The sequence below is a fragment of the Scyliorhinus canicula genome, unplaced genomic scaffold, assembly GCF_902713615.1.
Source record: "Scyliorhinus canicula unplaced genomic scaffold, sScyCan1.1, whole genome shotgun sequence".
Taxonomy (NCBI): domain Eukaryota; kingdom Metazoa; phylum Chordata; class Chondrichthyes; order Carcharhiniformes; family Scyliorhinidae; genus Scyliorhinus; species Scyliorhinus canicula.
In genome coordinates, this window is record NW_024055728.1 from 4,208,498 (window position 1) to 4,215,362 (window position 6,865).

Consider the following 6,865-nt stretch of genomic DNA (forward strand, 5'->3'; position numbering starts at 1 on the left):
TAATAACGTGTAGATCTGCCATACTTACTCTACAAAACAATATCATAGAGCCATTCTCCTGTTCAGGCCCACCACCATCCCTACGTATGTGATTCCCACGAGAATGACAGACCAACTGGAGAGCACAGCACAGTGGCATGTAGTTGTGAGCGTGACTCTGGTAGTCTACAGCATTGATAGATGATTTCAGGTAAAAACTGGGCAACAGCATCTCCTGATGGTACCACCTACTTCTATCCCTCAGCGAATGAAATAGGAAACGACATGTTGAATGCGACATCGATGATCCTCTGCGGATAGCACAGTTAGAGAACATATCCTAGGTAGGGTTTCACCGCCCATCAACAGAAGTTCCCGTCATCCACTATTCAATGGGAATCGCACTTCGAATCAGAATATCCGAAAGCCAAATGGTAATTCAGGGCGGCAGGAAATCAAAGGCTGGAAAAGCAGACTTCGCTTCCCCCTGGCCAATCGCTGCGTTGCGGACATATCTGCTCTTGACATCATTTCTACTAAATAACTGTACAGTCCGTGGTAAGTCAAAATGCAGTCTTGACGTCAAGGTGAAAGTATTGGATTGCTATGAAAATAGCAAATAAGCAAGACAGATAGAGGAAGGAGCGGGTAGGCGCGGCTGAGAATGCGAGTGCGTTTCTGTGTATATGTTAAGATATTGCAGATACTCACAATTTAGCCAAGGCTGTCAGTCAGGAAGCTAACTGATGACTGGGCAGATCCGCGTTCCAGGCAAATATTTAGCAAAACGAAAATTTGTGTAAAATTCGAAAAGCTTGTTAGAACTCGTATGATATCCGTGAGACTCCGTACATAGACGTTGCAGTCAATACGCCGACAAACATTTATCCTACATAAGTATACATCAGAGTAATGTATTCTACAGATAATCCTCAGTACTGCCTTCGATTCTAGAAGAAGCACATACACTTGAATATTTCACTGGTTGTTGACGAATTACTCACCTGTCCGGTTTAAAACGTGGGATTCTTCACCCGGAATCTAGAAGCTAATGGACATGACGGTGAAGGTCAAGGTGAAAGTATTGAATTGCTTTGAAAACACATAAATTTCGGGAATAATCTTAGGGAAGGAAATCATGCCGTGTTTGACAAATCTGACAAACCCTCAGAGATGGAGCTGACCGTTAGTTTTTTGGCTCAAAGGTCTGAAGCTAACACCGAGATGGAGCAAACATCGTGTTAATGAGCGGTCAGTTTACTGGACATTAGGTTAAGTGGCGAATTTGGACAAGGTAATGGAACACCCTGTTCAGTTGTCTTTCTGCAGGTCTCCTGATGATCATTTGCATTTTTATGCCACAGTTGGACGACCTATCCCGTAAATCAGTCAAACAATTTCGTGCAATGATCACGCATGCCCAAAAGTATCCTTCATCCAATATTCTATCACCATCGCTGTCCATAGTCTTACCAACTGGCAGGTTAGACACAAGGTATGTGACAGCACATATGTATTCAGTCACGCCAATGGAGGGCAAACAATTGAGTGCAGATGCCCGATGACAACAGGTCAAAGATGAGAGAGGAAATCTCCATGAGAGAAGATTATCCTCATTGTGCACCATCTACAAACTGCACTTAAAGATTCCAGCGACCCTCGAGACACATTGAAAAGCTCTTTCAAAGCATCTGATATACACTAACCAGAAAGATGCGTCCAGTGGTTAACTGGGAATATACCCTTAAATTTAAGAACCATACCGATTGGGAAGGTTTCAATACTTATTCATTGTTGAAGGGGGTAAATACTGGAACTTTCTCTCACAGTGTTCTGAGTGGAAATATACCACAAAGACAAGATTGTTAATGTGGCTCACCACCGAAGCAGAAGAAAATAAATTGTTGGGCAATTAGTTTGATTATTCCTCCTATGAACCGAGGAAATATGAGCATGAATTGGACATTCACCTTGTCCAGCTTTTTCGGGCTTCATTGTACCATTGCTGGTTTAGCTCACTGGACTAAATAGCTGGCTTTTAAAGTAGACCAAGCAGGCCAGCAGCTCGGTTCTATTCCCGTACCAGCCTCCCCGGACAGGCGCCGGAATGTGGCGACTAGGGGCTTTTCACAGTAACTTAATTGAAGCCTACTCGTGACAATAAGCGATTTTCATTTTTTCATTTCCAACTCAGCAAACTGCTCCCGCTTCCCCATATTGTTTGATCCCATTGGCCCAAAGGGCTACATTCAACCCTTCTTAAAAAAATAATCAATAGATTTGACATCCGGCCGGGAGGAGGGGGGGTTTGCAGGCAATATAACTCCTGTAGTCGTACCTGATTCCGCAGCGGATAAAAAACGCGCAAACTGGCCGAACTGCCCCCAGCGCCCCCCCCCTCCTCCCCGCGAGGCAGGAGAACGCTGGGTGCCATGAGTTGTGGCCAGGACCAAAGAGGTGACCGAGCGGGGACCGAGCGGCAACGAGCGAACATTAGGGACCGACGCCCCCTCCCACCCACCCCCAGCCCTCCATGGCGGTGAACACGAAGAGGAAGGACACCACAAGCGGAAGTGGTCGTGGGCGAGCAAGCTCAGACGAGGCAACTAGTGCACGAAGCAGTGGAACGCAAGTTTCGCTGCAACAAACGGAACTGGACAGAGAGGAGCATTTACCCCTTGTGCCAGGAGGGAACTGGATGTGGCGGCAGCCTTTGTCGAGGCGCTGAGGGAATATCTGCAGGAAAATAAATGCAGAGGCCTGAGCAGACATGGAGACCGCAGTGCAGGCAGCAATGGCCAAGGCCCTGGCGAAGGTGCAGCTCGCACTGGGCAGAGCAGATGAGAAACTGGAAGCCCAAGAGGACAAACTCGAAGCCTAAGATGCGACCATTAAGGAGCTGGAGATAGCCGCGACTGACATGAGCGACTGGATCACGGCCCTGGAGAAGTAGGTGGCGAGACTGGTCACAACGCAGGGGAGCGTGAATGGCAGAGTGGACGATCAGGAAAACCGCTCGAGAAGGCAAAATGTAAGGAGAATGGGCCTACCAGAGGGGATTGAACGTAGAAACCCCACGGCCTACGTGGCCGAGATGCTGGGCAACTTAGTGGGAAGGAAAACCAGAAATGGATAGAGTAAACCAGTCGCTGTGTCCGAAGTCCAAAGCAGGGTTTCAACCGAGGGAAGTTGCAGCTAAACTGCACTGGTACCAAGACAGTAACAATCCTGCGCTGTGCGGGCCCGATTTAATAGAGCGAAGGCAGCACTTCACAAGAGCGACGTGCGTTTTGATATGCTGTACCCAGCAAAGCTCTGCGTCACATACCAAGAAAGAGACTACGTCTTCACAGCCCCGGTAAAGCAAACAAATTTGTCGAGGAACATGGGCTGGCAAACCCGGCAGCAAGGGTAGAAATAAGGGGCCCCTGGCAAGAGACAACAGCAGGTAAACAGGGGTGGGGTGAGGCAACGCCAGCCCCCCACGCCACGGCGAGAGCAATCTGAACAAAAAGCAAACCACTACACGCGACATCGTCAGGTGGGAGACTAGGCCCCATCAAGAGGAAGCAAGAGTATTGGAGACAGGAGAGCAAGCAAGAGGGGTGCAGGGTATAATGGGGAAGAGCGAGCAGAAACCCGTAGACGACGGGTGAGGGAGACGCGAGACAGTAACACCGAGAGGGGGAGGGGCACCACACGGGAACGAAAGCTAGCACTGGGAGCATGCAACAGCGCGCCCCCAGTAGGCGGGACGGCGCCAGGCAGGGAGGGGGAACCATTGAAAAGTAGTGGGAGAGCAAACGGGGATAAGGACAGGGAAAAGAGCGACAAAAGAGGGGTAAATGGGAGAGGGGGAAAGGGTGGAATGGGAGGGATCGGAGCGGGGACTCATGAAAGGAGCGTCAAACAAGGTGAGGAAGACAATAACAACAGGGCGGCAAAATGCCACAAACAAGGGCTCGGAGCAAGGAATCTCTGCATCAACCCAGTGAGGTCTCTGGGCGGAGGCAGACTCCAGAGTACAGGGGCCTAGCCGGAAGGAACAGATGGGAGGGGCTGACCCCTGGAAGTTCACCCACCCAGGGGAGAAGTTCTTGCTCTTCAGGACGCAAAATATGCACCAGAATTGTGAAGGGGAAAACTGTGCTTCTGGGAATAAACAAAGTGGAGTGCTCCACAATTCTGATATCCGACTACGCTCCACATTACCTGGGCGTGAGGCTGGGGACGGGCTGTGCCCAACGCCCAACATTGCGGTTGGACATTGCAGTACTCGCTGACAAGACCTTCAACGAAAATATATATCGTAAAGCCATAGCACAGTACCCGGAGAACAACCATTACGGAGCTGTCTCACCCTCCACGTTATGGGAAGCGCAACAGGAAGAAGGGAAATTATTGCTTTTGAAATGCGAAGAGATATGGAGGAAAGGGCACTCGGCAGCAGTTGGTTGACTCCATACTGGATCGTAAATATTGACCGTAAATAGTCTGAGGCCCGGACAGTAGAGCTCCTGGTGGAGAGGAAAGAGCTACAAATGAATTTTGATCTGCTCTCCACCAGGAAGCAGTGTACCAACACCGCCAGGCACGTCGGACGCTATATGAACACGGTTAGCCACACCAGCTGAGAATGCAGGCAGCCACCAGAGATTGCACAAATCAGGGATACCAGAGGCACATTAGAAAGAGAACCAGAAAAGATTACCAAAAACCTTCAAGGCCTTCTACTAAGGGCTGTACATCTCAGAGCCACAATGGGGGAGTCCGGTACGAAACGGTTTCTTGATGGACTGGACATATCATTCGCGTGGGAGGGCAGAAAACGGGGACTGGAAACACCACTGGCACTGGAAGATATCAGGACAGCAATATCTCCATCCAGGCATGGAAGGCGCCGAGACCAGACGGGTTCACAGCTGACTTCTACAAATAATTTGCGACAGTACTGGCCCCGCACCTGTAGAAAATGTTCACAGACACTGCCACCTACTGACTGGGCAACAGGCGACTGAGAGTAGGAGTGGAAGGGAGTTTCTCAAAATGGAGAAATGTGACCAGTGGTGTTCCACAGGGATGCGTGCTGGGACCAATGTTGTTTGTGATATGATCTGGAGGGAGCATTGATAGTCTGATTAGCAAGTATGCAGATGACACTAAGATTGGTAGAGTAGCAGATAGTGAAGGGGACTGTCAGAGAATAGATGTCAAAGATGGGCGGAGAAATGGCAGATGCAGCTCAATCCGGGCAAATGCGAGGTAATGCATTTTAGAAGATCCAATTCAAGAGCGAACTACGGTAAATGAAAAATCCCTGGGGAAAAAATGTACAGAGAGATCTGGGTGTTCAGTTCGATTGTATCCAGAAAGTGGCTGCGCAGGTAGGCAGAGTGGTCAAGAAGGCATACGGCATGCTTTCATTCATCCAAAGGTATATTGAATTAAAGAGTCGGCAGGTCATGTTACAGTTGTACAAGACTTTCGTTTGGCCACATTTGGAATGCTGCGTACAGTTCTGCTTGTCACATTACCATTAGGATGTGGATGTTTTAGGTGCAGAGGGGGTTCTCCAGGATGCTGCGTGCTATGGAGGGCGATAGCTATGAATAGAGGTTGAGTAGATTAGGATTTTCATTGGCAAATCGGAGGTTGAGGGAGGGGGTGGGGGTGTGCTCATTGAGGTCAATGAAATCATGAGAATCATAGATGGGGTGGACAGCAAGAAGCTTTTTACCCGAATGGGAGACTCATTTAACATGGGTCACGAGTTCAAGGTGAGAGGAGACAATTTTAAGGGAGATGTACGTGGAAAATTCATTACGCAGATGGTGGTGGGTGTCTGGAACGAACTGCCGGCAGAGGAAGTAGAGGTGGGCACGATATCGTCATTTAATATGTATCTAGACAGATACATGAATGGGCAGGGAACAGAGGGGTACAGGTCATTAGACAACAGGCGACAGTTTTAGATCGAGTATCTGGATCGGCGCAGGCTTGGGGGCCGAAGGGCATGTTCATGTGCTGTAATTTTTTTTTCTTTGTACGCATGCACATACCTCAACTCGCTCGTGGGTACAGCATTGACGGGCCTGCCGTTTAATCAAGCCAGCTACCTGGGGATCTTAATAGCCCATGACTGGAAAGGCATCCACAAATGGAACGTCATCTGTCTGAAAGAGGAGATAAAAGAAGTGGTACACACTCCCACTCTCCCTCGCGGGGAGAGTCAAGACGATCAAAATGAACGTACTGCCCGGTTTCCGCTTCCTACTTAGATCCATCTAGATCTCAATATCCAAGGCCTTTTTCAAATCACTGGACAAAATAATCATGGCGTTCCTATGGGGGGGGAGTGGGGGGAGCGGGAAGAATGCTAGGATTCCAAAAAAGTACCACTAGGCGGCGACGGCCGACTGACTAAGGGGATGAATCAAGGAGGAGGAAGCCGAGAGGTTGTGCGTGGAAGAGGCCTCCTGCACGAGGACCTCCCTCCCTGGTAGCACTCCCATCTCCACCCAAAATATACTCCAGCAGCCCGGTGGTGATAGCCCACCCTCCAATCCTGGAACCAAGTACGGCAGCAATTTTGCCTGACCAAAATGTCGGACAAAGTTCCCATCTGCAACAACCACAGGTTCACACCAGCGCTGACTGACGCTTCTTTAAAACTTGGGGACAATGCGGAGGAACACTCACATTCAGTGACATATACACGGACAGCAGGATCGAAACACTGGACGACTAACAGATAAATTCCAGCTAGCCAGGGGGAACGAGTTAAGGTACCTGCAACTCGAAAACATCCTACGAAAGGAGACAAAGACGTATCAACCACCACGACATACATTACTGGAAGAGTTACTGGAGGATGATTCCTAGATAA